The 26,043-nt window shown below is 48.0% G+C and overlaps 39 non-coding genes across 39 annotated transcripts; all 39 read left to right on the top strand.

The window, feature by feature from the left end:
- Nucleotides 1–362: 362 nt before the first annotated feature.
- Nucleotides 363–526, top strand: LOC142732272 (U1 spliceosomal RNA). Its single transcript, XR_012879477.1, has one exon. It is a non-coding gene; the product is annotated as a U1 spliceosomal RNA (small nuclear RNA).
- Nucleotides 527–1,001: 475 nt separating this feature from the next.
- On the top strand, nt 1,002–1,165 carry LOC142732207 (U1 spliceosomal RNA). Its single transcript, XR_012879418.1, has one exon. It is a non-coding gene; the product is annotated as a U1 spliceosomal RNA (small nuclear RNA).
- Nucleotides 1,166–1,758: 593 nt separating this feature from the next.
- LOC142732257 (U1 spliceosomal RNA) lies at nt 1,759–1,922 on the top strand. Its single transcript, XR_012879464.1, has one exon. It is a non-coding gene; the product is annotated as a U1 spliceosomal RNA (small nuclear RNA).
- Nucleotides 1,923–2,389: 467 nt separating this feature from the next.
- Nucleotides 2,390–2,553, top strand: LOC142732226 (U1 spliceosomal RNA). Its single transcript, XR_012879436.1, has one exon. It is a non-coding gene; the product is annotated as a U1 spliceosomal RNA (small nuclear RNA).
- A 467-nt stretch (nt 2,554–3,020) lies between these two features.
- LOC142732256 (U1 spliceosomal RNA) lies at nt 3,021–3,184 on the top strand. The gene has a single exon (XR_012879463.1). It is a non-coding gene; the product is annotated as a U1 spliceosomal RNA (small nuclear RNA).
- Nucleotides 3,185–3,659: 475 nt separating this feature from the next.
- Nucleotides 3,660–3,823, top strand: LOC142732225 (U1 spliceosomal RNA). The gene has a single exon (XR_012879435.1). It is a non-coding gene; the product is annotated as a U1 spliceosomal RNA (small nuclear RNA).
- A 467-nt stretch (nt 3,824–4,290) lies between these two features.
- LOC142732254 (U1 spliceosomal RNA) lies at nt 4,291–4,454 on the top strand. The gene has a single exon (XR_012879461.1). It is a non-coding gene; the product is annotated as a U1 spliceosomal RNA (small nuclear RNA).
- Nucleotides 4,455–4,929: 475 nt separating this feature from the next.
- LOC142732270 (U1 spliceosomal RNA) lies at nt 4,930–5,093 on the top strand. Its single transcript, XR_012879476.1, has one exon. It is a non-coding gene; the product is annotated as a U1 spliceosomal RNA (small nuclear RNA).
- A 475-nt stretch (nt 5,094–5,568) lies between these two features.
- LOC142732195 (U1 spliceosomal RNA) lies at nt 5,569–5,732 on the top strand. The gene has a single exon (XR_012879407.1). It is a non-coding gene; the product is annotated as a U1 spliceosomal RNA (small nuclear RNA).
- A 593-nt stretch (nt 5,733–6,325) lies between these two features.
- On the top strand, nt 6,326–6,489 carry LOC142732253 (U1 spliceosomal RNA). Its single transcript, XR_012879460.1, has one exon. It is a non-coding gene; the product is annotated as a U1 spliceosomal RNA (small nuclear RNA).
- Nucleotides 6,490–6,956: 467 nt separating this feature from the next.
- LOC142732224 (U1 spliceosomal RNA) lies at nt 6,957–7,120 on the top strand. The gene has a single exon (XR_012879434.1). It is a non-coding gene; the product is annotated as a U1 spliceosomal RNA (small nuclear RNA).
- Nucleotides 7,121–7,587: 467 nt separating this feature from the next.
- Nucleotides 7,588–7,751, top strand: LOC142732252 (U1 spliceosomal RNA). Its single transcript, XR_012879459.1, has one exon. It is a non-coding gene; the product is annotated as a U1 spliceosomal RNA (small nuclear RNA).
- Nucleotides 7,752–8,226: 475 nt separating this feature from the next.
- On the top strand, nt 8,227–8,390 carry LOC142732269 (U1 spliceosomal RNA). The gene has a single exon (XR_012879475.1). It is a non-coding gene; the product is annotated as a U1 spliceosomal RNA (small nuclear RNA).
- A 475-nt stretch (nt 8,391–8,865) lies between these two features.
- LOC142732182 (U1 spliceosomal RNA) lies at nt 8,866–9,029 on the top strand. The gene has a single exon (XR_012879396.1). It is a non-coding gene; the product is annotated as a U1 spliceosomal RNA (small nuclear RNA).
- A 593-nt stretch (nt 9,030–9,622) lies between these two features.
- Nucleotides 9,623–9,786, top strand: LOC142732251 (U1 spliceosomal RNA). Its single transcript, XR_012879458.1, has one exon. It is a non-coding gene; the product is annotated as a U1 spliceosomal RNA (small nuclear RNA).
- A 467-nt stretch (nt 9,787–10,253) lies between these two features.
- LOC142732324 (U1 spliceosomal RNA) lies at nt 10,254–10,417 on the top strand. The gene has a single exon (XR_012879525.1). It is a non-coding gene; the product is annotated as a U1 spliceosomal RNA (small nuclear RNA).
- A 475-nt stretch (nt 10,418–10,892) lies between these two features.
- Nucleotides 10,893–11,056, top strand: LOC142732170 (U1 spliceosomal RNA). Its single transcript, XR_012879385.1, has one exon. It is a non-coding gene; the product is annotated as a U1 spliceosomal RNA (small nuclear RNA).
- A 593-nt stretch (nt 11,057–11,649) lies between these two features.
- On the top strand, nt 11,650–11,813 carry LOC142732250 (U1 spliceosomal RNA). The gene has a single exon (XR_012879457.1). It is a non-coding gene; the product is annotated as a U1 spliceosomal RNA (small nuclear RNA).
- A 467-nt stretch (nt 11,814–12,280) lies between these two features.
- On the top strand, nt 12,281–12,444 carry LOC142732223 (U1 spliceosomal RNA). The gene has a single exon (XR_012879433.1). It is a non-coding gene; the product is annotated as a U1 spliceosomal RNA (small nuclear RNA).
- Nucleotides 12,445–12,911: 467 nt separating this feature from the next.
- Nucleotides 12,912–13,075, top strand: LOC142732323 (U1 spliceosomal RNA). Its single transcript, XR_012879524.1, has one exon. It is a non-coding gene; the product is annotated as a U1 spliceosomal RNA (small nuclear RNA).
- A 475-nt stretch (nt 13,076–13,550) lies between these two features.
- On the top strand, nt 13,551–13,714 carry LOC142732268 (U1 spliceosomal RNA). Its single transcript, XR_012879474.1, has one exon. It is a non-coding gene; the product is annotated as a U1 spliceosomal RNA (small nuclear RNA).
- A 467-nt stretch (nt 13,715–14,181) lies between these two features.
- On the top strand, nt 14,182–14,345 carry LOC142732322 (U1 spliceosomal RNA). Its single transcript, XR_012879523.1, has one exon. It is a non-coding gene; the product is annotated as a U1 spliceosomal RNA (small nuclear RNA).
- A 475-nt stretch (nt 14,346–14,820) lies between these two features.
- Nucleotides 14,821–14,984, top strand: LOC142732343 (U1 spliceosomal RNA). Its single transcript, XR_012879542.1, has one exon. It is a non-coding gene; the product is annotated as a U1 spliceosomal RNA (small nuclear RNA).
- A 593-nt stretch (nt 14,985–15,577) lies between these two features.
- Nucleotides 15,578–15,741, top strand: LOC142732321 (U1 spliceosomal RNA). The gene has a single exon (XR_012879522.1). It is a non-coding gene; the product is annotated as a U1 spliceosomal RNA (small nuclear RNA).
- A 475-nt stretch (nt 15,742–16,216) lies between these two features.
- Nucleotides 16,217–16,380, top strand: LOC142732222 (U1 spliceosomal RNA). Its single transcript, XR_012879432.1, has one exon. It is a non-coding gene; the product is annotated as a U1 spliceosomal RNA (small nuclear RNA).
- A 467-nt stretch (nt 16,381–16,847) lies between these two features.
- LOC142732320 (U1 spliceosomal RNA) lies at nt 16,848–17,011 on the top strand. Its single transcript, XR_012879521.1, has one exon. It is a non-coding gene; the product is annotated as a U1 spliceosomal RNA (small nuclear RNA).
- A 475-nt stretch (nt 17,012–17,486) lies between these two features.
- On the top strand, nt 17,487–17,650 carry LOC142732266 (U1 spliceosomal RNA). The gene has a single exon (XR_012879472.1). It is a non-coding gene; the product is annotated as a U1 spliceosomal RNA (small nuclear RNA).
- A 467-nt stretch (nt 17,651–18,117) lies between these two features.
- LOC142732318 (U1 spliceosomal RNA) lies at nt 18,118–18,281 on the top strand. Its single transcript, XR_012879519.1, has one exon. It is a non-coding gene; the product is annotated as a U1 spliceosomal RNA (small nuclear RNA).
- Nucleotides 18,282–18,756: 475 nt separating this feature from the next.
- Nucleotides 18,757–18,920, top strand: LOC142732331 (U1 spliceosomal RNA). Its single transcript, XR_012879531.1, has one exon. It is a non-coding gene; the product is annotated as a U1 spliceosomal RNA (small nuclear RNA).
- A 593-nt stretch (nt 18,921–19,513) lies between these two features.
- Nucleotides 19,514–19,677, top strand: LOC142732248 (U1 spliceosomal RNA). Its single transcript, XR_012879456.1, has one exon. It is a non-coding gene; the product is annotated as a U1 spliceosomal RNA (small nuclear RNA).
- A 467-nt stretch (nt 19,678–20,144) lies between these two features.
- Nucleotides 20,145–20,308, top strand: LOC142732317 (U1 spliceosomal RNA). Its single transcript, XR_012879518.1, has one exon. It is a non-coding gene; the product is annotated as a U1 spliceosomal RNA (small nuclear RNA).
- Nucleotides 20,309–20,783: 475 nt separating this feature from the next.
- LOC142732319 (U1 spliceosomal RNA) lies at nt 20,784–20,947 on the top strand. Its single transcript, XR_012879520.1, has one exon. It is a non-coding gene; the product is annotated as a U1 spliceosomal RNA (small nuclear RNA).
- Nucleotides 20,948–21,540: 593 nt separating this feature from the next.
- Nucleotides 21,541–21,704, top strand: LOC142732316 (U1 spliceosomal RNA). The gene has a single exon (XR_012879517.1). It is a non-coding gene; the product is annotated as a U1 spliceosomal RNA (small nuclear RNA).
- Nucleotides 21,705–22,179: 475 nt separating this feature from the next.
- LOC142732314 (U1 spliceosomal RNA) lies at nt 22,180–22,343 on the top strand. The gene has a single exon (XR_012879516.1). It is a non-coding gene; the product is annotated as a U1 spliceosomal RNA (small nuclear RNA).
- A 475-nt stretch (nt 22,344–22,818) lies between these two features.
- LOC142732265 (U1 spliceosomal RNA) lies at nt 22,819–22,982 on the top strand. The gene has a single exon (XR_012879471.1). It is a non-coding gene; the product is annotated as a U1 spliceosomal RNA (small nuclear RNA).
- Nucleotides 22,983–23,449: 467 nt separating this feature from the next.
- On the top strand, nt 23,450–23,613 carry LOC142732313 (U1 spliceosomal RNA). The gene has a single exon (XR_012879515.1). It is a non-coding gene; the product is annotated as a U1 spliceosomal RNA (small nuclear RNA).
- A 475-nt stretch (nt 23,614–24,088) lies between these two features.
- Nucleotides 24,089–24,252, top strand: LOC142732264 (U1 spliceosomal RNA). The gene has a single exon (XR_012879470.1). It is a non-coding gene; the product is annotated as a U1 spliceosomal RNA (small nuclear RNA).
- A 466-nt stretch (nt 24,253–24,718) lies between these two features.
- On the top strand, nt 24,719–24,882 carry LOC142732312 (U1 spliceosomal RNA). The gene has a single exon (XR_012879514.1). It is a non-coding gene; the product is annotated as a U1 spliceosomal RNA (small nuclear RNA).
- Nucleotides 24,883–25,356: 474 nt separating this feature from the next.
- On the top strand, nt 25,357–25,520 carry LOC142732286 (U1 spliceosomal RNA). The gene has a single exon (XR_012879490.1). It is a non-coding gene; the product is annotated as a U1 spliceosomal RNA (small nuclear RNA).
- Nucleotides 25,521–26,043: the final 523 nt, after the last annotated feature.

The raw sequence follows: 26,043 nt of genomic DNA, 5'->3' as shown, positions 1-26,043 counted from the left end.
CAAGAGGATTGGATACTCCTCTCTCCCTTATCAGCTGCCTTTGGTTTTGTGGCTTTCCTATGTGATGCTTTATCTCAATGTTAGTGCAGAGTGTAACGTAAAGTGTAGGACCTGTGCCTTTGCTGTACTATGTTGTGCTACTTTGAGCCTGTGTCAAAGATATTGATTGATTGGGCTGGTTGACGGTATACTGTATGCTTGTGATTTGACCACTGATTGTTAACAAAGCTGCTTTCAATCCAAAAAGGTGGATGCAGACAGGTGATCTTTGGCCTGCTTCGGACCAAAAACCAGGAAAAATCCTCAGCGACTTAGTAGGGCCTCTTGTGAGGGGAGCCTGTCTGGCAGGCGCTATGCAACTCATACTTACCTGGCAGGGGAGATACCATGATCATTAAGGTGGTTCTCCCAGGGTGAGGCTCAGCCATTGCACTTCGGGTGTGCTGACCCCTGCGATTTCCCCAAATGCGGGAAACTCGACTGCATAATTTGTGGTAGTGGGGGACTGCGTTTGCGCTTTCCCCTGATTTACTCTGGTGAAAAACAGTGCTTATTATTCAATGCTGACTATTACTAGTCAGAGATACTTGCTAGATCGATCGATCGAGCGAGCCAGCCATCAATTGACCTCTGGGTGGCCAAGAGGATTGGATACTCCTCTCTCCCTTATCAGCTGCCTTTGGTTTTGTGGCTTTCCTATGTGATGCTTTATCTCAATGTTAGTGCAGAGTGTAACGTAAAGTGTAGGACCTGTGCCTTTGCTGTACTATGTTGTGCTACTTTGAGCCTGTGTCAAAGATATTGATTGATTGGGCTGGTTGACGGTATACTGTATGCTTGTGATTTGACCACTGATTGTTAACAAAGCTGCTTTCAATCCAAAAAGGTGGATGCAGACAGGTGATCTTTGGCCTGCTTCGGACCAAAAACCAGGAAAAATCCTCAGCGACTTAGTAGGGCCTCTTGTGAGGGGAGCCTGTCTGGCAGGCGCTATGCAACTCATACTTACCTGGCAGGGGAGATACCATGATCATTAAGGTGGTTCTCCCAGGGTGAGGCTCATCCATTGCACTTCGGGTGTGCTGACCCCTGCGATTTCCCCAAATGCGGGAAACTCGACTGCATAATTTGTGGTAGTGGGGGACTGCGTTCGCGCTTTCCCCTGATTTACTCTGGTGAAAAACAGTGCTTATTATTCAATGCTGACTGTTACTAGTCAGAGGTACTTGTATGCTTGTGATTTAACCACCGATTGTCAACAAAGCTGTTTTTCAATCCAAAATGTGGTACATTATCTCTTTATATTTAGCTGTATACGCAGCCTTTGTCTCCCCCTCGTGGATGAACAACAGTGTGATCAGTGAAGTTTCTTTTTCTGCTGGGCTTCGAGAAGTCAGGGCATGGCGAGCCTTTCCCTAACCTAACCTATCCTTCCTCTCTGTCTCACAGGTGACGGCATGCAAATGTGGGGACTGCTTCATCGGCACGGCAATGCTCTGACCAGAAGCCGCCGCCCCATATGCTAATACCCTGGTTGCTGTGCATCTTGGAAGTGCTTAGACTTGAGCCTGTGTCTTATGGAATTTGGGGTGCCTGCACACCCCTGGCTCCGTACAATGAGGTGCATCCGTTTTTTGGCGCAGTTGGATCCAGACAGGTGATCTTTGGCCTGCTTCGGACCAAAAACCAGGAAAAATCCTCAGCGACTTAGTAGGGCCTCTTGTGAGGGGAGCCTTTCTGGCAGGCGCTATGCAACTCATACTTACCTGGCAGGGGAGATACCATGATCACTAAGGTGGTTCTCCCAGGGTGAGGCTCATCCATTGCACTTCGGGTGTGCTGACCCCTGCGATTTCCCCAAATGCGGGAAACTCGACTGCATAATTTGTGGTAGTGGGGGACTGCGTTTGCGCTTTCCCCTGATTTACTCTGGTGAAAAACAGTGCTTATTATTCAATGCTGACTATTACTAGTCAGAGATACTTGCTAGATCGAGCGAGCCAGCCATCAATTGACCTCTGGGTGGCCAAGAGGATTGGATACTCCTCTCTCCCTTATCAGCTGCCTTTGGTTTTGTGGCTTTCCTATGTGATGCTTTATCTCAATGTTAGTGCAGAGTGTAACGTAAAGTGTAGGACCTGTGCCTTTGCTGTACTATGTTGTGCTACTTTGAGCCTGTGTCAAAGATATTGATTGATTGGGCTGGTTGACGGTATACTGTATGCTTGTGATTTGACCACTGATTGTTAACAAAGCTGCTTTCAATCCAAAAAGGTGGATGCAGACAGGTGATCTTTGGCCTGCTTCGGACCAAAAACCAGGAAAAATCCTCAGCGACTTAGTAGGGCCTCTTGTGAGGGGAGCCTGTCTGGCAGGCGCTATGCAACTCATACTTACCTGGCAGGGGAGATACCATGATCATTAAGGTGGTTCTCCCAGGGTGAGGCTCATCCATTGCACTTCGGGTGTGCTGACCCCTGCGATTTCCCCAAATGCGGGAAACTCGACTGCATAATTTGTGGTAGTGGGGGACTGCGTTTGCGCTTTCCCCTGATTTACTCTGGTGAAAAACAGTGCTTATTATTCAATGCTGACTATTACTAGTCAGAGATACTTGCTAGATCGAGCGAGCCAGCCATCAATTGACCTCTGGGTGGCCAAGAGGATTGGATACTCCTCTCTCCCTTATCAGCTGCCTTTGGTTTTGTGGCTTTCCTATGTGATGCTTTATCTCAATGTTAGTGCAGAGTGTAACGTAAAGTGTAGGACCTGTGCCTTTGCTGTACTATGTTGTGCTACTTTGAGCCTGTGTCAAAGATATTGATTGATTGGGCTGGTTGACGGTATACTGTATGCTTGTGATTTGACCACTGATTGTTAACAAAGCTGCTTTCAATCCAAAAAGGTGGATGCAGACAGGTGATCTTTGGCCTGCTTCGGACCAAAAACCAGGAAAAATCCTCAGCGACTTAGTAGGGCCTCTTGTGAGGGGAGCCTGTCTGGCAGGCGCTATGCAACTCATACTTACCTGGCAGGGGAGATACCATGATCACTAAGGTGGTTCTCCCAGGGTGAGGCTCATCCATTGCACTTCGGGTGTGCTGACCCCTGCGATTTCCCCAAATGCGGGAAACTCGACTGCATAATTTGTGGTAGTGGGGGACTGCGTTTGCGCTTTCCCCTGATTTACTCTGGTGAAAAACAGTGCTTATTATTCAATGCTGACTATTACTAGTCAGAGATACTTGCTAGATCGATCGATCGAGCGAGCCAGCCATCAATTGACCTCTGGGTGGCCAAGAGGATTGGATACTCCTCTCTCCCTTATCAGCTGCCTTTGGTTTTGTGGCTTTCCTATGTGATGCTTTATCTCAATGTTAGTGCAGAGTGTAACGTAAAGTGTAGGACCTGTGCCTTTGCTGTACTATGTTGTGCTACTTTGAGCCTGTGTCAAAGATATTGATTGATTGGGCTGGTTGACGGTATACTGTATGCTTGTGATTTGACCACTGATTGTTAACAAAGCTGCTTTCAATCCAAAAAGGTGGATGCAGACAGGTGATCTTTGGCCTGCTTCGGACCAAAAACCAGGAAAAATCCTCAGCGACTTAGTAGGGCCTCTTGTGAGGGGAGCCTGTCTGGCAGGCGCTATGCAACTCATACTTACCTGGCAGGGGAGATACCATGATCATTAAGGTGGTTCTCCCAGGGTGAGGCTCATCCATTGCACTTCGGGTGTGCTGACCCCTGCGATTTCCCCAAATGCGGGAAACTCGACTGCATAATTTGTGGTAGTGGGGGACTGCGTTTGCGCTTTCCCCTGATTTACTCTGGTGAAAAACAGTGCTTATTATTCAATGCTGACTATTACTAGTCAGAGATACTTGCTAGATCGAGCGAGCCAGCCATCAATTGACCTCTGGGTGGCCAAGAGGATTGGATACTCCTCTCTCCCTTATCAGCTGCCTTTGGTTTTGTGGCTTTCCTATGTGATGCTTTATCTCAATGTTAGTGCAGAGTGTAACGTAAAGTGTAGGACCTGTGCCTTTGCTGTACTATGTTGTGCTACTTTGAGCCTGTGTCAAAGATATTGATTGATTGGGCTGGTTGACGGTATACTGTATGCTTGTGATTTGACCACTGATTGTTAACAAAGCTGCTTTCAATCCAAAAAGGTGGATGCAGACAGGTGATCTTTGGCCTGCTTCGGACCAAAAACCAGGAAAAATCCTCAGCGACTTAGTAGGGCCTCTTGTGAGGGGAGCCTGTCTGGCAGGCGCTATGCAACTCATACTTACCTGGCAGGGGAGATACCATGATCACTAAGGTGGTTCTCCCAGGGTGAGGCTCATCCATTGCACTTCGGGTGTGCTGACCCCTGCGATTTCCCCAAATGCGGGAAACTCGACTGCATAATTTGTGGTAGTGGGGGACTGCGTTTGCGCTTTCCCCTGATTTACTCTGGTGAAAAACAGTGCTTATTATTCAATGCTGACTATTACTAGTCAGAGATACTTGCTAGATCGATCGATCGAGCGAGCCAGCCATCAATTGACCTCTGGGTGGCCAAGAGGATTGGATACTCCTCTCTCCCTTATCAGCTGCCTTTGGTTTTGTGGCTTTCCTATGTGATGCTTTATCTCAATGTTAGTGCAGAGTGTAACGTAAAGTGTAGGACCTGTGCCTTTGCTGTACTATGTTGTGCTACTTTGAGCCTGTGTCAAAGATATTGATTGATTGGGCTGGTTGACGGTATACTGTATGCTTGTGATTTGACCACTGATTGTTAACAAAGCTGCTTTCAATCCAAAAAGGTGGATGCAGACAGGTGATCTTTGGCCTGCTTCGGACCAAAAACCAGGAAAAATCCTCAGCGACTTAGTAGGGCCTCTTGTGAGGGGAGCCTGTCTGGCAGGCGCTATGCAACTCATACTTACCTGGCAGGGGAGATACCATGATCATTAAGGTGGTTCTCCCAGGGTGAGGCTCAGCCATTGCACTTCGGGTGTGCTGACCCCTGCGATTTCCCCAAATGCGGGAAACTCGACTGCATAATTTGTGGTAGTGGGGGACTGCGTTTGCGCTTTCCCCTGATTTACTCTGGTGAAAAACAGTGCTTATTATTCAATGCTGACTATTACTAGTCAGAGATACTTGCTAGATCGATCGATCGAGCGAGCCAGCCATCAATTGACCTCTGGGTGGCCAAGAGGATTGGATACTCCTCTCTCCCTTATCAGCTGCCTTTGGTTTTGTGGCTTTCCTATGTGATGCTTTATCTCAATGTTAGTGCAGAGTGTAACGTAAAGTGTAGGACCTGTGCCTTTGCTGTACTATGTTGTGCTACTTTGAGCCTGTGTCAAAGATATTGATTGATTGGGCTGGTTGACGGTATACTGTATGCTTGTGATTTGACCACTGATTGTTAACAAAGCTGCTTTCAATCCAAAAAGGTGGATGCAGACAGGTGATCTTTGGCCTGCTTCGGACCAAAAACCAGGAAAAATCCTCAGCGACTTAGTAGGGCCTCTTGTGAGGGGAGCCTGTCTGGCAGGCGCTATGCAACTCATACTTACCTGGCAGGGGAGATACCATGATCATTAAGGTGGTTCTCCCAGGGTGAGGCTCATCCATTGCACTTCGGGTGTGCTGACCCCTGCGATTTCCCCAAATGCGGGAAACTCGACTGCATAATTTGTGGTAGTGGGGGACTGCGTTCGCGCTTTCCCCTGATTTACTCTGGTGAAAAACAGTGCTTATTATTCAATGCTGACTGTTACTAGTCAGAGGTACTTGTATGCTTGTGATTTAACCACCGATTGTCAACAAAGCTGTTTTTCAATCCAAAATGTGGTACATTATCTCTTTATATTTAGCTGTATACGCAGCCTTTGTCTCCCCCTCGTGGATGAACAACAGTGTGATCAGTGAAGTTTCTTTTTCTGCTGGGCTTCGAGAAGTCAGGGCATGGCGAGCCTTTCCCTAACCTAACCTATCCTTCCTCTCTGTCTCACAGGTGACGGCATGCAAATGTGGGGACTGCTTCATCGGCACGGCAATGCTCTGACCAGAAGCCGCCGCCCCATATGCTAATACCCTGGTTGCTGTGCATCTTGGAAGTGCTTAGACTTGAGCCTGTGTCTTATGGAATTTGGGGTGCCTGCACACCCCTGGCTCCGTACAATGAGGTGCATCCGTTTTTTGGCGCAGTTGGATCCAGACAGGTGATCTTTGGCCTGCTTCGGACCAAAAACCAGGAAAAATCCTCAGCGACTTAGTAGGGCCTCTTGTGAGGGGAGCCTTTCTGGCAGGCGCTATGCAACTCATACTTACCTGGCAGGGGAGATACCATGATCACTAAGGTGGTTCTCCCAGGGTGAGGCTCATCCATTGCACTTCGGGTGTGCTGACCCCTGCGATTTCCCCAAATGCGGGAAACTCGACTGCATAATTTGTGGTAGTGGGGGACTGCGTTTGCGCTTTCCCCTGATTTACTCTGGTGAAAAACAGTGCTTATTATTCAATGCTGACTATTACTAGTCAGAGATACTTGCTAGATCGAGCGAGCCAGCCATCAATTGACCTCTGGGTGGCCAAGAGGATTGGATACTCCTCTCTCCCTTATCAGCTGCCTTTGGTTTTGTGGCTTTCCTATGTGATGCTTTATCTCAATGTTAGTGCAGAGTGTAACGTAAAGTGTAGGACCTGTGCCTTTGCTGTACTATGTTGTGCTACTTTGAGCCTGTGTCAAAGATATTGATTGATTGGGCTGGTTGACGGTATACTGTATGCTTGTGATTTGACCACTGATTGTTAACAAAGCTGCTTTCAATCCAAAAAGGTGGATGCAGACAGGTGATCTTTGGCCTGCTTCGGACCAAAAACCAGGAAAAATCCTCAGCGACTTAGTAGGGCCTCTTGTGAGGGGAGCCTGTCTGGCAGGCGCTATGCAACTCATACTTACCTGGCAGGGGAGATACCATGATCATTAAGGTGGTTCTCCCAGGGTGAGGCTCATCCATTGCACTTCGGGTGTGCTGACCCCTGCGATTTCCCCAAATGCGGGAAACTCGACTGCATAATTTGTGGTAGTGGGGGACTGCGTTTGCGCTTTCCCCTGATTTACTCTGGTGAAAAACAGTGCTTATTATTCAATGCTGACTATTACTAGTCAGAGATACTTGCTAGATCGAGCGAGCCAGCCATCAATTGACCTCTGGGTGGCCAAGAGGATTGGATACTCCTCTCTCCCTTATCAGCTGCCTTTGGTTTTGTGGCTTTCCTATGTGATGCTTTATCTCAATGTTAGTGCAGAGTGTAACGTAAAGTGTAGGACCTGTGCCTTTGCTGTACTATGTTGTGCTACTTTGAGCCTGTGTCAAAGATATTGATTGATTGGGCTGGTTGACGGTATACTGTATGCTTGTGATTTGACCACTGATTGTTAACAAAGCTGCTTTCAATCCAAAAAGGTGGATGCAGACAGGTGATCTTTGGCCTGCTTCGGACCAAAAACCAGGAAAAATCCTCAGCGACTTAGTAGGGCCTCTTGTGAGGGGAGCCTGTCTGGCAGGCGCTATGCAACTCATACTTACCTGGCAGGGGAGATACCATGATCACTAAGGTGGTTCTCCCAGGGTGAGGCTCATCCATTGCACTTCGGGTGTGCTGACCCCTGCGATTTCCCCAAATGCGGGAAACTCGACTGCATAATTTGTGGTAGTGGGGGACTGCGTTTGCGCTTTCCCCTGATTTACTCTGGTGAAAAACAGTGCTTATTATTCAATGCTGACTATTACTAGTCAGAGATACTTGCTAGATCGATCGATCGAGCGAGCCAGCCATCAATTGACCTCTGGGTGGCCAAGAGGATTGGATACTCCTCTCTCCCTTATCAGCTGCCTTTGGTTTTGTGGCTTTCCTATGTGATGCTTTATCTCAATGTTAGTGCAGAGTGTAACGTAAAGTGTAGGACCTGTGCCTTTGCTGTACTATGTTGTGCTACTTTGAGCCTGTGTCAAAGATATTGATTGATTGGGCTGGTTGACGGTATACTGTATGCTTGTGATTTGACCACTGATTGTTAACAAAGCTGCTTTCAATCCAAAAAGGTGGATGCAGACAGGTGATCTTTGGCCTGCTTCGGACCAAAAACCAGGAAAAATCCTCAGCGACTTAGTAGGGCCTCTTGTGAGGGGAGCCTGTCTGGCAGGCGCTATGCAACTCATACTTACCTGGCAGGGGAGATACCATGATCATTAAGGTGGTTCTCCCAGGGTGAGGCTCAGCCATTGCACTTCGGGTGTGCTGACCCCTGCGATTTCCCCAAATGCGGGAAACTCGACTGCATAATTTGTGGTAGTGGGGGACTGCGTTTGCGCTTTCCCCTGATTTACTCTGGTGAAAAACAGTGCTTATTATTCAATGCTGACTATTACTAGTCAGAGATACTTGCTAGATCGATCAATCGAGCGAGCCAGCCATCAATTGACCTCTGGGTGGCCAAGAGGATTGGATACTCCTCTCTCCCTTATCAGCTGCCTTTGGTTTTGTGGCTTTCCTATGTGATGCTTTATCTCAATGTTAGTGCAGAGTGTAACGTAAAGTGTAGGACCTGTGCCTTTGCTGTACTATGTTGTGCTACTTTGAGCCTGTGTCAAAGATATTGATTGATTGGGCTGGTTGACGGTATACTGTATGCTTGTGATTTGACCACTGATTGTTAACAAAGCTGCTTTCAATCCAAAAAGGTGGATGCAGACAGGTGATCTTTGGCCTGCTTCGGACCAAAAACCAGGAAAAATCCTCAGCGACTTAGTAGGGCCTCTTGTGAGGGGAGCCTGTCTGGCAGGCGCTATGCAACTCATACTTACCTGGCAGGGGAGATACCATGATCATTAAGGTGGTTCTCCCAGGGTGAGGCTCATCCATTGCACTTCGGGTGTGCTGACCCCTGCGATTTCCCCAAATGCGGGAAACTCGACTGCATAATTTGTGGTAGTGGGGGACTGCGTTCGCGCTTTCCCCTGATTTACTCTGGTGAAAAACAGTGCTTATTATTCAATGCTGACTGTTACTAGTCAGAGGTACTTGTATGCTTGTGATTTAACCACCGATTGTCAACAAAGCTGTTTTTCAATCCAAAATGTGGTACATTATCTCTTTATATTTAGCTGTATACGCAGCCTTTGTCTCCCCCTCGTGGATGAACAACAGTGTGATCAGTGAAGTTTCTTTTTCTGCTGGGCTTCGAGAAGTCAGGGCATGGCGAGCCTTTCCCTAACCTAACCTATCCTTCCTCTCTGTCTCACAGGTGACGGCATGCAAATGTGGGGACTGCTTCATCGGCACGGCAATGCTCTGACCAGAAGCCGCCGCCCCATATGCTAATACCCTGGTTGCTGTGCATCTTGGAAGTGCTTAGACTTGAGCCTGTGTCTTATGGAATTTGGGGTGCCTGCACACCCCTGGCTCCGTACAATGAGGTGCATCCGTTTTTTGGCGCAGTTGGATCCAGACAGGTGATCTTTGGCCTGCTTCGGACCAAAAACCAGGAAAAATCCTCAGCGACTTAGTAGGGCCTCTTGTGAGGGGAGCCTTTCTGGCAGGCGCTATGCAACTCATACTTACCTGGCAGGGGAGATACCATGATCACTAAGGTGGTTCTCCCAGGGTGAGGCTCATCCATTGCACTTCGGGTGTGCTGACCCCTGCGATTTCCCCAAATGCGGGAAACTCGACTGCATAATTTGTGGTAGTGGGGGACTGCGTTTGCGCTTTCCCCTGATTTACTCTGGTGAAAAACAGTGCTTATTATTCAATGCTGACTATTACTAGTCAGAGATACTTGCTAGATCGAGCGAGCCAGCCATCAATTGACCTCTGGGTGGCCAAGAGGATTGGATACTCCTCTCTCCCTTATCAGCTGCCTTTGGTTTTGTGGCTTTCCTATGTGATGCTTTATCTCAATGTTAGTGCAGAGTGTAACGTAAAGTGTAGGACCTGTGCCTTTGCTGTACTATGTTGTGCTACTTTGAGCCTGTGTCAAAGATATTGATTGATTGGGCTGGTTGACGGTATACTGTATGCTTGTGATTTGACCACTGATTGTTAACAAAGCTGCTTTCAATCCAAAAAGGTGGATGCAGACAGGTGATCTTTGGCCTGCTTCGGACCAAAAACCAGGAAAAATCCTCAGCGACTTAGTAGGGCCTCTTGTGAGGGGAGCCTGTCTGGCAGGCGCTATGCAACTCATACTTACCTGGCAGGGGAGATACCATGATCACTAAGGTGGTTCTCCCAGGGTGAGGCTCATCCATTGCACTTCGGGTGTGCTGACCCCTGCGATTTCCCCAAATGCGGGAAACTCGACTGCATAATTTGTGGTAGTGGGGGACTGCGTTCGCGCTTTCCCCTGATTTACTCTGGTGAAAAACAGTGCTTATTATTCAATGCTGACTATTACTAGTCAGAGATACTTGCTAGATCGATCGATCGAGCGAGCCAGCCATCAATTGACCTCTGGGTGGCCAAGAGGATTGGATACTCCTCTCTCCCTTATCAGCTGCCTTTGGTTTTGTGGCTTTCCTATGTGATGCTTTATCTCAATGTTAGTGCAGAGTGTAACGTAAAGTGTAGGACCTGTGCCTTTGCTGTACTATGTTGTGCTACTTTGAGCCTGTGTCAAAGATATTGATTGATTGGGCTGGTTGACGGTATACTGTATGCTTGTGATTTGACCACTGATTGTTAACAAAGCTGCTTTCAATCCAAAAAGGTGGATGCAGACAGGTGATCTTTGGCCTGCTTCGGACCAAAAACCAGGAAAAATCCTCAGCGACTTAGTAGGGCCTCTTGTGAGGGGAGCCTGTCTGGCAGGCGCTATGCAACTCATACTTACCTGGCAGGGGAGATACCATGATCATTAAGGTGGTTCTCCCAGGGTGAGGCTCATCCATTGCACTTCGGGTGTGCTGACCCCTGCGATTTCCCCAAATGCGGGAAACTCGACTGCATAATTTGTGGTAGTGGGGGACTGCGTTCGCGCTTTCCCCTGATTTACTCTGGTGAAAAACAGTGCTTATTATTCAATGCTGACTGTTACTAGTCAGAGGTACTTGTATGCTTGTGATTTAACCACCGATTGTCAACAAAGCTGTTTTTCAATCCAAAATGTGGTACATTATCTCTTTATATTTAGCTGTATACGCAGCCTTTGTCTCCCCCTCGTGGATGAACAACAGTGTGATCAGTGAAGTTTCTTTTTCTGCTGGGCTTCGAGAAGTCAGGGCATGGCGAGCCTTTCCCTAACCTAACCTATCCTTCCTCTCTGTCTCACAGGTGACGGCATGCAAATGTGGGGACTGCTTCATCGGCACGGCAATGCTCTGACCAGAAGCCGCCGCCCCATATGCTAATACCCTGGTTGCTGTGCATCTTGGAAGTGCTTAGACTTGAGCCTGTGTCTTATGGAATTTGGGGTGCCTGCACACCCCTGGCTCCGTACAATGAGGTGCATCCGTTTTTTGGCGCAGTTGGATCCAGACAGGTGATCTTTGGCCTGCTTCGGACCAAAAACCAGGAAAAATCCTCAGCGACTTAGTAGGGCCTCTTGTGAGGGGAGCCTTTCTGGCAGGCGCTATGCAACTCATACTTACCTGGCAGGGGAGATACCATGATCACTAAGGTGGTTCTCCCAGGGTGAGGCTCATCCATTGCACTTCGGGTGTGCTGACCCCTGCGATTTCCCCAAATGCGGGAAACTCGACTGCATAATTTGTGGTAGTGGGGGACTGCGTTTGCGCTTTCCCCTGATTTACTCTGGTGAAAAACAGTGCTTATTATTCAATGCTGACTATTACTAGTCAGAGATACTTGCTAGATCGAGCGAGCCAGCCATCAATTGACCTCTGGGTGGCCAAGAGGATTGGATACTCCTCTCTCCCTTATCAGCTGCCTTTGGTTTTGTGGCTTTCCTATGTGATGCTTTATCTCAATGTTAGTGCAGAGTGTAACGTAAAGTGTAGGACCTGTGCCTTTGCTGTACTATGTTGTGCTACTTTGAGCCTGTGTCAAAGATATTGATTGATTGGGCTGGTTGACGGTATACTGTATGCTTGTGATTTGACCACTGATTGTTAACAAAGCTGCTTTCAATCCAAAAAGGTGGATGCAGACAGGTGATCTTTGGCCTGCTTCGGACCAAAAACCAGGAAAAATCCTCAGCGACTTAGTAGGGCCTCTTGTGAGGGGAGCCTGTCTGGCAGGCGCTATGCAACTCATACTTACCTGGCAGGGGAGATACCATGATCATTAAGGTGGTTCTCCCAGGGTGAGGCTCATCCATTGCACTTCGGGTGTGCTGACCCCTGCGATTTCCCCAAATGCGGGAAACTCGACTGCATAATTTGTGGTAGTGGGGGACTGCGTTTGCGCTTTCCCCTGATTTACTCTGGTGAAAAACAGTGCTTATTATTCAATGCTGACTATTACTAGTCAGAGATACTTGCTAGATCGAGCGAGCCAGCCATCAATTGACCTCTGGGTGGCCAAGAGGATTGGATACTCCTCTCTCCCTTATCAGCTGCCTTTGGTTTTGTGGCTTTCCTATGTGATGCTTTATCTCAATGTTAGTGCAGAGTGTAACGTAAAGTGTAGGACCTGTGCCTTTGCTGTACTATGTTGTGCTACTTTGAGCCTGTGTCAAAGATATTGATTGATTGGGCTGGTTGACGGTATACTGTATGCTTGTGATTTGACCACTGATTGTTAACAAAGCTGCTTTCAATCCAAAAAGGTGGATGCAGACAGGTGATCTTTGGCCTGCTTCGGACCAAAAACCAGGAAAAATCCTCAGCGACTTAGTAGGGCCTCTTGTGAGGGGAGCCTGTCTGGCAGGCGCTATGCAACTCATACTTACCTGGCAGGGGAGATACCATGATCACTAAGGTGGTTCTCCCAGGGTGAGGCTCATCCATTGCACTTCGGGTGTGCTGACCCCTGCGATTTCCCCAAATGCGGGAAACTCGACTGCATAATTTGTGGTAGTGGGGGACTGCGTTCGCGCTTTCCCCTGATTTACTCTGGTGAAAAACAGTGCTTATTATTCAATGCTGACTATTACTAGTCAGAGATACTTGCTAGATCGATCGATCGAGCGAGCCAGCCATCAATTGACCTCTGGGTGGCCAAGAGGATTGGATACTCCTCTCTCCCTTATCAGCTGCCTTTGGTTTTGTGGCTTTCCTATGTGATGCTTTATCTCAATGTTAGTGCAGAGTGTAACGTAAAGTGTAGGACCTGTGCCTTTGCTGTACTATGTTGTGCTACTTTGAGCCTGTGTCAAAGATATTGATTGATTGGGCTGGTTGACGGTATACTGTATGCTTGTGATTTGACCACTGATTGTTAACAAAGCTGCTTTCAATCCAAAAAGGTGGATGCAGACAGGTGATCTTTGGCCTGCTTCGGACCAAAAACCAGGAAAAATCCTCAGCGACTTAGTAGGGCCTCTTGTGAGGGGAGCCTGTCTGGCAGGCGCTATGCAACTCATACTTACCTGGCAGGGGAGATACCATGATCATTAAGGTGGTTCTCCCAGGGTGAGGCTCAGCCATTGCACTTCGGGTGTGCTGACCCCTGCGATTTCCCCAAATGCGGGAAACTCGACTGCATAATTTGTGGTAGTGGGGGACTGCGTTTGCGCTTTCCCCTGATTTACTCTGGTGAAAAACAGTGCTTATTATTCAATGCTGACTATTACTAGTCAGAGATACTTGCTAGATCGAGCGAGCCAGCCATCAATTGACCTCTGGGTGGCCAAGAGGATTGGATACTCCTCTCTCCCTTATCAGCTGCCTTTGGTTTTGTGGCTTTCCTATGTGATGCTTTATCTCAATGTTAGTGCAGAGTGTAACGTAAAGTGTAGGACCTGTGCCTTTGCTGTACTATGTTGTGCTACTTTGAGCCTGTGTCAAAGATATTGATTGATTGGGCTGGTTGACGGTATACTGTATGCTTGTGATTTGACCACTGATTGTTAACAAAGCTGCTTTCAATCCAAAAAGGTGGATGCAGACAGGTGATCTTTGGCCTGCTTCGGACCAAAAACCAGGAAAAATCCTCAGCGACTTAGTAGGGCCTCTTGTGAGGGGAGCCTGTCTGGCAGGCGCTATGCAACTCATACTTACCTGGCAGGGGAGATACCATGATCACTAAGGTGGTTCTCCCAGGGTGAGGCTCATCCATTGCACTTCGGGTGTGCTGACCCCTGCGATTTCCCCAAATGCGGGAAACTCGACTGCATAATTTGTGGTAGTGGGGGACTGCGTTCGCGCTTTCCCCTGATTTACTCTGGTGAAAAACAGTGCTTATTATTCAATGCTGACTATTACTAGTCAGAGATACTTGCTAGATCGATCGATCGAGCGAGCCAGCCATCAATTGACCTCTGGGTGGCCAAGAGGATTGGATACTCCTCTCTCCCTTATCAGCTGCCTTTGGTTTTGTGGCTTTCCTATGTGATGCTTTATCTCAATGTTAGTGCAGAGTGTAACGTAAAGTGTAGGACCTGTGCCTTTGCTGTACTATGTTGTGCTACTTTGAGCCTGTGTCAAAGATATTGATTGATTGGGCTGGTTGACGGTATACTGTATGCTTGTGATTTGACCACTGATTGTTAACAAAGCTGCTTTCAATCCAAAAAGGTGGATGCAGACAGGTGATCTTTGGCCTGCTTCGGACCAAAAACCAGGAAAAATCCTCAGCGACTTAGTAGGGCCTCTTGTGAGGGGAGCCTGTCTGGCAGGCGCTATGCAACTCATACTTACCTGGCAGGGGAGATACCATGATCATTAAGGTGGTTCTCCCAGGGTGAGGCTCATCCATTGCACTTCGGGTGTGCTGACCCCTGCGATTTCCCCAAATGCGGGAAACTCGACTGCATAATTTGTGGTAGTGGGGGACTGCGTTCGCGCTTTCCCCTGATTTACTCTGGTGAAAAACAGTGCTTATTATTCAATGCTGACTGTTACTAGTCAGAGGTACTTGTATGCTTGTGATTTAACCACCGATTGTCAACAAAGCTGTTTTTCAATCCAAAATGTGGTACATTATCTCTTTATATTTAGCTGTATACGCAGCCTTTGTCTCCCCCTCGTGGATGAACAACAGTGTGATCAGTGAAGTTTCTTTTTCTGCTGGGCTTCGAGAAGTCAGGGCATGGCGAGCCTTTCCCTAACCTAACCTATCCTTCCTCTCTGTCTCACAGGTGACGGCATGCAAATGTGGGGACTGCTTCATCGGCACGGCAATGCTCTGACCAGAAGCCGCCGCCCCATATGCTAATACCCTGGTTGCTGTGCATCTTGGAAGTGCTTAGACTTGAGCCTGTGTCTTATGGAATTTGGGGTGCCTGCACACCCCTGGCTCCGTACAATGAGGTGCATCCGTTTTTTGGCGCAGTTGGATCCAGACAGGTGATCTTTGGCCTGCTTCGGACCAAAAACCAGGAAAAATCCTCAGCGACTTAGTAGGGCCTCTTGTGAGGGGAGCCTTTCTGGCAGGCGCTATGCAACTCATACTTACCTGGCAGGGGAGATACCATGATCACTAAGGTGGTTCTCCCAGGGTGAGGCTCATCCATTGCACTTCGGGTGTGCTGACCCCTGCGATTTCCCCAAATGCGGGAAACTCGACTGCATAATTTGTGGTAGTGGGGGACTGCGTTCGCGCTTTCCCCTGATTTACTCTGGTGAAAAACAGTGCTTATTATTCAATGCTGACTATTACTAGTCAGAGATACTTGCTAGATCGATCGATCGAGCGAGCCAGCCATCAATTGACCTCTGGGTGGCCAAGAGGATTGGATACTCCTCTCTCCCTTATCAGCTGCCTTTGGTTTTGTGGCTTTCCTATGTGATGCTTTATCTCAATGTTAGTGCAGAGTGTAACGTAAAGTGTAGGACCTGTGCCTTTGCTGTACTATGTTGTGCTACTTTGAGCCTGTGTCAAAGATATTGATTGATTGGGCTGGTTGACGGTATACTGTATGCTTGTGATTTGACCACTGATTGTTAACAAAGCTGCTTTCAATCCAAAAAGGTGGATGCAGACAGGTGATCTTTGGCCTGCTTCGGACCAAAAACCAGGAAAAATCCTCAGCGACTTAGTAGGGCCTCTTGTGAGGGGAGCCTGTCTGGCAGGCGCTATGCAACTCATACTTACCTGGCAGGGGAGATACCATGATCATTAAGGTGGTTCTCCCAGGGTGAGGCTCATCCATTGCACTTCGGGTGTGCTGACCCCTGCGATTTCCCCAAATGCGGGAAACTCGACTGCATAATTTGTGGTAGTGGGGGACTGCGTTTGCGCTTTCCCCTGATTTACTCTGGTGAAAAACAGTGCTTATTATTCAATGCTGACTATTACTAGTCAGAGATACTTGCTAGATCGAGCGAGCCAGCCATCAATTGACCTCTGGGTGGCCAAGAGGATTGGATACTCCTCTCTCCCTTATCAGCTGCCTTTGGTTTTGTGGCTTTCCTATGTGATGCTTTATCTCAATGTTAGTGCAGAGTGTAACGTAAAGTGTAGGACCTGTGCCTTTGCTGTACTATGTTGTGCTACTTTGAGCCTGTGTCAAAGATATTGATTGATTGGGCTGGTTGACGGTATACTGTATGCTTGTGATTTGACCACTGATTGTTAACAAAGCTGCTTTCAATCCAAAAAGGTGGATGCAGACAGGTGATCTTTGGCCTGCTTCGGACCAAAAACCAGGAAAAATCCTCAGCGACTTAGTAGGGCCTCTTGTGAGGGGAGCCTGTCTGGCAGGCGCTATGCAACTCATACTTACCTGGCAGGGGAGATACCATGATCACTAAGGTGGTTCTCCCAGGGTGAGGCTCATCCATTGCACTTCGGGTGTGCTGACCCCTGCGATTTCCCCAAATGCGGGAAACTCGACTGCATAATTTGTGGTAGTGGGGGACTGCGTTCGCGCTTTCCCCTGATTTACTCTGGTGAAAAACAGTGCTTATTATTCAATGCTGACTATTACTAGTCAGAGATACTTGCTAGATCGATCGATCGAGCGAGCCAGCCATCAATTGACCTCTGGGTGGCCAAGAGGATTGGATACTCCTCTCTCCCTTATCAGCTGCCTTTGGTTTTGTGGCTTTCCTATGTGATGCTTTATCTCAATGTTAGTGCAGAGTGTAACGTAAAGTGTAGGACCTGTGCCTTTGCTGTACTATGTTGTGCTACTTTGAGCCTGTGTCAAAGATATTGATTGATTGGGCTGGTTGACGGTATACTGTATGCTTGTGATTTGACCACTGATTGTTAACAAAGCTGCTTTCAATCCAAAAAGGTGGATGCAGACAGGTGATCTTTGGCCTGCTTCGGACCAAAAACCAGGAAAAATCCTCAGCGACTTAGTAGGGCCTCTTGTGAGGGGAGCCTGTCTGGCAGGCGCTATGCAACTCATACTTACCTGGCAGGGGAGATACCATGATCATTAAGGTGGTTCTCCCAGGGTGAGGCTCAGCCATTGCACTTCGGGTGTGCTGACCCCTGCGATTTCCCCAAATGCGGGAAACTCGACTGCATAATTTGTGGTAGTGGGGGACTGCGTTTGCGCTTTCCCCTGATTTACTCTGGTGAAAAACAGTGCTTATTATTCAATGCTGACTATTACTAGTCAGAGATACTTGCTAGATCGAGCGAGCCAGCCATCAATTGACCTCTGGGTGGCCAAGAGGATTGGATACTCCTCTCTCCCTTATCAGCTGCCTTTGGTTTTGTGGCTTTCCTATGTGATGCTTTATCTCAATGTTAGTGCAGAGTGTAACGTAAAGTGTAGGACCTGTGCCTTTGCTGTACTATGTTGTGCTACTTTGAGCCTGTGTCAAAGATATTGATTGATTGGGCTGGTTGACGGTATACTGTATGCTTGTGATTTGACCACTGATTGTTAACAAAGCTGCTTTCAATCCAAAAAGGTGGATGCAGACAGGTGATCTTTGGCCTGCTTCGGACCAAAAACCAGGAAAAATCCTCAGCGACTTAGTAGGGCCTCTTGTGAGGGGAGCCTGTCTGGCAGGCGCTATGCAACTCATACTTACCTGGCAGGGGAGATACCATGATCACTAAGGTGGTTCTCCCAGGGTGAGGCTCATCCATTGCACTTCGGGTGTGCTGACCCCTGCGATTTCCCCAAATGCGGGAAACTCGACTGCATAATTTGTGGTAGTGGGGGACTGCGTTCGCGCTTTCCCCTGATTTACTCTGGTGAAAAACAGTGCTTATTATTCAATGCTGACTATTACTAGTCAGAGATACTTGCTAGATCGATCGATCGAGCGAGCCAGCCATCAATTGACCTCTGGGTGGCCAAGAGGATTGGATACTCCTCTCTCCCTTATCAGCTGCCTTTGGTTTTGTGGCTTTCCTATGTGATGCTTTATCTCAATGTTAGTGCAGAGTGTAACGTAAAGTGTAGGACCTGTGCCTTTGCTGTACTATGTTGTGCTACTTTGAGCCTGTGTCAAAGATATTGATTGATTGGGCTGGTTGACGGTATACTGTATGCTTGTGATTTGACCACTGATTGTTAACAAAGCTGCTTTCAATCCAAAAAGGTGGATGCAGACAGGTGATCTTTGGCCTGCTTCGGACCAAAAACCAGGAAAAATCCTCAGCGACTTAGTAGGGCCTCTTGTGAGGGGAGCCTGTCTGGCAGGCGCTATGCAACTCATACTTACCTGGCAGGGGAGATACCATGATCATTAAGGTGGTTCTCCCAGGGTGAGGCTCATCCATTGCACTTCGGGTGTGCTGACCCCTGCGATTTCCCCAAATGCGGGAAACTCGACTGCATAATTTGTGGTAGTGGGGGACTGCGTTCGCGCTTTCCCCTGATTTACTCTGGTGAAAAACAGTGCTTATTATTCAATGCTGACTGTTACTAGTCAGAGGTACTTGTATGCTTGTGATTTAACCACCGATTGTCAACAAAGCTGTTTTTCAATCCAAAATGTGGTACATTATCTCTTTATATTTAGCTGTATACGCAGCCTTTGTCTCCCCCTCGTGGATGAACAACAGTGTGATCAGTGAAGTTTCTTTTTCTGCTGGGCTTCGAGAAGTCAGGGCATGGCGAGCCTTTCCCTAACCTAACCTATCCTTCCTCTCTGTCTCACAGGTGACGGCATGCAAATGTGGGGACTGCTTCATCGGCACGGCAATGCTCTGACCAGAAGCCGCCGCCCCATATGCTAATACCCTGGTTGCTGTGCATCTTGGAAGTGCTTAGACTTGAGCCTGTGTCTTATGGAATTTGGGGTGCCTGCACACCCCTGGCTCCGTACAATGAGGTGCATCCGTTTTTTGGCGCAGTTGGATCCAGACAGGTGATCTTTGGCCTGCTTCGGACCAAAAACCAGGAAAAATCCTCAGCGACTTAGTAGGGCCTCTTGTGAGGGGAGCCTTTCTGGCAGGCGCTATGCAACTCATACTTACCTGGCAGGGGAGATACCATGATCACTAAGGTGGTTCTCCCAGGGTGAGGCTCATCCATTGCACTTCGGGTGTGCTGACCCCTGCGATTTCCCCAAATGCGGGAAACTCGACTGCATAATTTGTGGTAGTGGGGGACTGCGTTTGCGCTTTCCCCTGATTTACTCTGGTGAAAAACAGTGCTTATTATTCAATGCTGACTATTACTAGTCAGAGATACTTGCTAGATCGAGCGAGCCAGCCATCAATTGACCTCTGGGTGGCCAAGAGGATTGGATACTCCTCTCTCCCTTATCAGCTGCCTTTGGTTTTGTGGCTTTCCTATGTGATGCTTTATCTCAATGTTAGTGCAGAGTGTAACGTAAAGTGTAGGACCTGTGCCTTTGCTGTACTATGTTGTGCTACTTTGAGCCTGTGTCAAAGATATTGATTGATTGGGCTGGTTGACGGTATACTGTATGCTTGTGATTTGACCACTGATTGTTAACAAAGCTGCTTTCAATCCAAAAAGGTGGATGCAGACAGGTGATCTTTGGCCTGCTTCGGACCAAAAACCAGGAAAAATCCTCAGCGACTTAGTAGGGCCTCTTGTGAGGGGAGCCTGTCTGGCAGGCGCTATGCAACTCATACTTACCTGGCAGGGGAGATACCATGATCACTAAGGTGGTTCTCCCAGGGTGAGGCTCATCCATTGCACTTCGGGTGTGCTGACCCCTGCGATTTCCCCAAATGCGGGAAACTCGACTGCATAATTTGTGGTAGTGGGGGACTGCGTTCGCGCTTTCCCCTGATTTACTCTGGTGAAAAACAGTGCTTATTATTCAATGCTGACTATTACTAGTCAGAGATACTTGCTAGATCGATCGATCGAGCGAGCCAGCCATCAATTGACCTCTGGGTGGCCAAGAGGATTGGATACTCCTCTCTCCCTTATCAGCTGCCTTTGGTTTTGTGGCTTTCCTATGTGATGCTTTATCTCAATGTTAGTGCAGAGTGTAACGTAAAGTGTAGGACCTGTGCCTTTGCTGTACTATGTTGTGCTACTTTGAGCCTGTGTCAAAGATATTGATTGATTGGGCTGGTTGACGGTATACTGTATGCTTGTGATTTGACCACTGATTGTTAACAAAGCTGCTTTCAATCCAAAAAGGTGGATGCAGACAGGTGATCTTTGGCCTGCTTCGGACCAAAAACCAGGAAAAATCCTCAGCGACTTAGTAGGGCCTCTTGTGAGGGGAGCCTGTCTGGCAGGCGCTATGCAACTCATACTTACCTGGCAGGGGAGATACCATGATCATTAAGGTGGTTCTCCCAGGGTGAGGCTCATCCATTGCACTTCGGGTGTGCTGACCCCTGCGATTTCCCCAAATGCGGGAAACTCGACTGCATAATTTGTGGTAGTGGGGGACTGCGTTCGCGCTTTCCCCTGATTTACTCTGGTGAAAAACAGTGCTTATTATTCAATGCTGACTGTTACTAGTCAGAGGTACTTGTATGCTTGTGATTTAACCACCGATTGTCAACAAAGCTGTTTTTCAATCCAAAATGTGGTACATTATCTCTTTATATTTAGCTGTATACGCAGCCTTTGTCTCCCCCTCGTGGATGAACAACAGTGTGATCAGTGAAGTTTCTTTTTCTGCTGGGCTTCGAGAAGTCAGGGCATGGCGAGCCTTTCCCTAACCTAACCTATCCTTCCTCTCTGTCTCACAGGTGACGGCATGCAAATGTGGGGACTGCTTCATCGGCACGGCAATGCTCTGACCAGAAGCCGCCGCCCCATATGCTAATACCCTGGTTGCTGTGCATCTTGGAAGTGCTTAGACTTGAGCCTGTGTCTTATGGAATTTGGGGTGCCTGCACACCCCTGGCTCCGTACAATGAGGTGCATCCGTTTTTTGGCGCAGTTGGATCCAGACAGGTGATCTTTGGCCTGCTTCGGACCAAAAACCAGGAAAAATCCTCAGCGACTTAGTAGGGCCTCTTGTGAGGGGAGCCTTTCTGGCAGGCGCTATGCAACTCATACTTACCTGGCAGGGGAGATACCATGATCACTAAGGTGGTTCTCCCAGGGTGAGGCTCATCCATTGCACTTCGGGTGTGCTGACCCCTGCGATTTCCCCAAATGCGGGAAACTCGACTGCATAATTTGTGGTAGTGGGGGACTGCGTTCGCGCTTTCCCCTGATTTACTCTGGTGAAAAACAGTGCTTATTATTCAATGCTGACTATTACTAGTCAGAGATACTTGCTAGATCGATCGATCGAGCGAGCCAGCCATCAATTGACCTCTGGGTGGCCAAGAGGATTGGATACTCCTCTCTCCCTTATCAGCTGCCTTTGGTTTTGTGGCTTTCCTATGTGATGCTTTATCTCAATGTTAGTGCAGAGTGTAACGTAAAGTGTAGGACCTGTGCCTTTGCTGTACTATGTTGTGCTACTTTGAGCCTGTGTCAAAGATATTGATTGATTGGGCTGGTTGACGGTATACTGTATGCTTGTGATTTGACCACTGATTGTTAACAAAGCTGCTTTCAATCCAAAAAGGTGGATGCAGACAGGTGATCTTTGGCCTGCTTCGGACCAAAAACCAGGAAAAATCCTCAGCGACTTAGTAGGGCCTCTTGTGAGGGGAGCCTGTCTGGCAGGCGCTATGCAACTCATACTTACCTGGCAGGGGAGATACCATGATCACTAAGGTGGTTCTCCCAGGGTGAGGCTCATCCATTGCACTTCGGGTGTGCTGACCCCTGCGATTTCCCCAAATGCGGGAAACTCGACTGCATAATTTGTGGTAGTGGGGGACTGCGTTCGCGCTTTCCCCTGATTTACTCTGGTGAAAAACAGTGCTTATTATTCAATGCTGACTATTACTAGTCAGAGATACTTGCTAGATCGATCGATCGAGCGAGCCAGCCATCAATTGACCTCTGGGTGGCCAAGAGGATTGGATACTCCTCTCTCCCTTATCAGCTGCCTTTGGTTTTGTGGCTTTCCTATGTGATGCTTTATCTCAATGTTAGTGCAGAGTGTAACGTAAAGTGTAGGACCTGTGCCTTTGCTGTACTATGTTGTGCTACTTTGAGCCTGTGTCAAAGATATTGATTGATTGGGCTGGTTGACGGTATACTGTATGCTTGTGATTTGACCACTGATTGTTAACAAAGCTGCTTTCAATCCAAAAAGGTGGATGCAGACAGGTGATCTTTGGCCTGCTTCGGACCAAAAACCAGGAAAAATCCTCAGCGACTTAGTAGGGCCTCTTGTGAGGGGAGCCTGTCTGGCAGGCGCTATGCAACTCATACTTACCTGGCAGGGGAGATACCATGATCATTAAGGTGGTTCTCCCAGGGTGAGGCTCAGCCATTGCACTTCGGGTGTGCTGACCCCTGCGATTTCCCCAAATGCGGGAAACTCGACTGCATAATTTGTGGTAGTGGGGGACTGCGTTTGCGCTTTCCCCTGATTTACTCTGGTGAAAAACAGTGCTTATTATTCAATGCTGACTATTACTAGTCAGAGATACTTGCTAGATCGAGCGAGCCAGCCATCAATTGACCTCTGGGTGGCCAAGAGGATTGGATACTCCTCTCTCCCTTATCAGCTGCCTTTGGTTTTGTGGCTTTCCTATGTGATGCTTTATCTCAATGTTAGTGCAGAGTGTAACGTAAAGTGTAGGACCTGTGCCTTTGCTGTACTATGTTGTGCTACTTTGAGCCTGTGTCAAAGATATTGATTGATTGGGCTGGTTGACGGTATACTGTATGCTTGTGATTTGACCACTGATTGTTAACAAAGCTGCTTTCAATCCAAAAAGGTGGATGCAGACAGGTGATCTTTGGCCTGCTTCGGACCAAAAACCAGGAAAAATCCTCAGCGACTTAGTAGGGCCTCTTGTGAGGGGAGCCTGTCTGGCAGGCGCTATGCAACTCATACTTACCTGGCAGGGGAGATACCATGATCACTAAGGTGGTTCTCCCAGGGTGAGGCTCATCCATTGCACTTCGGGTGTGCTGACCCCTGCGATTTCCCCAAATGCGGGAAACTCGACTGCATAATTTGTGGTAGTGGGGGACTGCGTTCGCGCTTTCCCCTGATTTACTCTGGTGAAAAACAGTGCTTATTATTCAATGCTGACTATTACTAGTCAGAGATACTTGCTAGATCGATCGATCGAGCGAGCCAGCCATCAATTGACCTCTGGGTGGCCAAGAGGATTGGATACTCCTCTCTCCCTTATCAGCTGCCTTTGGTTTTGTGGCTTTCCTATGTGATGCTTTATCTCAATGTTAGTGCAGAGTGTAACGTAAAGTGTAGGACCTGTGCCTTTGCTGTACTATGTTGTGCTACTTTGAGCCTGTGTCAAAGATATTGATTGATTGGGCTGGTTGACGGTATACTGTATGCTTGTGATTTGACCACTGATTGTTAACAAAGCTGCTTTCAATCCAAAAAGGTGGATGCAGACAGGTGATCTTTGGCCTGCTTCGGACCAAAAACCAGGAAAAATCCTCAGCGACTTAGTAGGGCCTCTTGTGAGGGGAGCCTGTCTGGCAGGCGCTATGCAACTCATACTTACCTGGCAGGGGAGATACCATGATCATTAAGGTGGTTCTCCCAGGGTGAGGCTCAGCCATTGCACTTCGGGTGTGCTGACCCCTGCGATTTCCCCAAATGCGGGAAACTCGACTGCATAATTTGTGGTAGTGGGGGACTGCGTTTGCGCTTTCCCCTGATTTACTCTGGTGAAAAACAGTGCTTATTATTCAATGCTGACTATTACTAGTCAGAGATACTTGCTAGATCGAGCGAGCCAGCCATCAATTGACCTCTGGGTGGCCAAGAGGATTGGATACTCCTCTCTCCCTTATCAGCTGCCTTTGGTTTTGTGGCTTTCCTATGTGATGCTTTATCTCAATGTTAGTGCAGAGTGTAACGTAAAGTGTAGGACCTGTGCCTTTGCTGTACTATGTTGTGCTACTTTGAGCCTGTGTCAAAGATATTGATTGATTGGGCTGGTTGACGGTATACTGTATGCTTGTGATTTGACCACTGATTGTAAACAAAGCTGCTTTCAATCCAAAAAGGTGGATGCAGACAGTGATCTTTGGCCTGCTTCGGACCAAAAACCAGGAAAAATCCTCAGCGACTTAGTAGGGCCTCTTGTGAGGGGAGCCTGTCTGGCAGGCGCTATGCAACTCATACTTACCTGGCAGGGGAGATACCATGATCACTAAGGTGGTTCTCCCAGGGTGAGGCTCATCCATTGCACTTCGGGTGTGCTGACCCCTGCGATTTCCCCAAATGCGGGAAACTCGACTGCATAATTTGTGGTAGTGGGGGACTGCGTTCGCGCTTTCCCCTGATTTACTCTGGTGAAAAACAGTGCTTATTATTCAATGCTGACTATTACTAGTCAGAGATACTTGCTAGATCGATCGATCGAGCGAGCCAGCCATCAATTGACCTCTGGGTGGCCAAGAGGATTGGATACTCCTCTCTCCCTTATCAGCTGCCTTTGGTTTTGTGGCTTTCCTATGTGATGCTTTATCTCAATGTTAGTGCAGAGTGTAACGTAAAGTGTAGACCTGTGCCTTTGCTGTACTATGTTGTGCTACTTTGAGCCTGTGTCAAAGATATTGATTGATTGGGCTGGATGACGGTATACTGTATGCTTGTGATTTGACCACTGATTGTTAACAAAGCTGCTTTCAATCCAAAAAGGTGGATGCAGACAGGTGATCTTTGGCCTGCTTCGGACCAAAAACCAGGAAAAATCCTCAGCGACTTAGTAGGGCCTCTTGTGAGGGGAGCCTGTCTGGCAGGCGCTATGCAACTCATACTTACCTGGCAGGGGAGATACCATGATCATTAAGGTGGTTCTCCCAGGGTGAGGCTCATCCATTGCACTTCGGGTGTGCTGACCCCTGCGATTTCCCCAAATGCGGGAAACTCGACTGCATAATTTGTGGTAGTGGGGGACTGCGTTCGCGCTTTCCCCTGATTTACTCTGGTGAAAAACAGTGCTTATTATTCAATGCTGACTGTTACTAGTCAGAGGTACTTGTATGCTTGTGATTTAACCACCGATTGTCAACAAAGCTGTTTTTCAATCCAAAATGTGGTACATTATCTCTTTATATTTAGCTGTATACGCAGCCTTTGTCTCCCCCTCGTGGATGAACAACAGTGTGATCAGTGAAGTTCTTTTTCTGCTGGGCTTCGAGAAGTCAGGGCATGGCGAGCCTTTCCCTAACCTAACCTATCCTTCCTCTCTGTCTCACAGGTGACGGCATGCAAATGTGGGGACTGCTTCATCGGCACGGCAATGCTCTGACCAGAAGCCGCCGCCCCATATGCTAATACCCTGGTTGCTGTGCATCTTGGAAGTGCTTAGACTTGAGCCTGTGTCTTATGGAATTTGGGGTGCCTGCACACCCCTGGCTCCGTACAATGAGGTGCATCCGTTTTTTGGCGCAGTTGGATCCAGACAGGTGATCTTTGGCCTGCTTCGGACCAAAAACCA

This window comes from Rhinoderma darwinii, unplaced genomic scaffold (assembly GCF_050947455.1).
Source record: "Rhinoderma darwinii isolate aRhiDar2 unplaced genomic scaffold, aRhiDar2.hap1 Scaffold_899, whole genome shotgun sequence".
Classification (NCBI taxonomy): Eukaryota; Metazoa; Chordata; class Amphibia; order Anura; family Rhinodermatidae; genus Rhinoderma; species Rhinoderma darwinii.
This window is presented reverse-complemented; position numbering and strand designations above follow the sequence as displayed.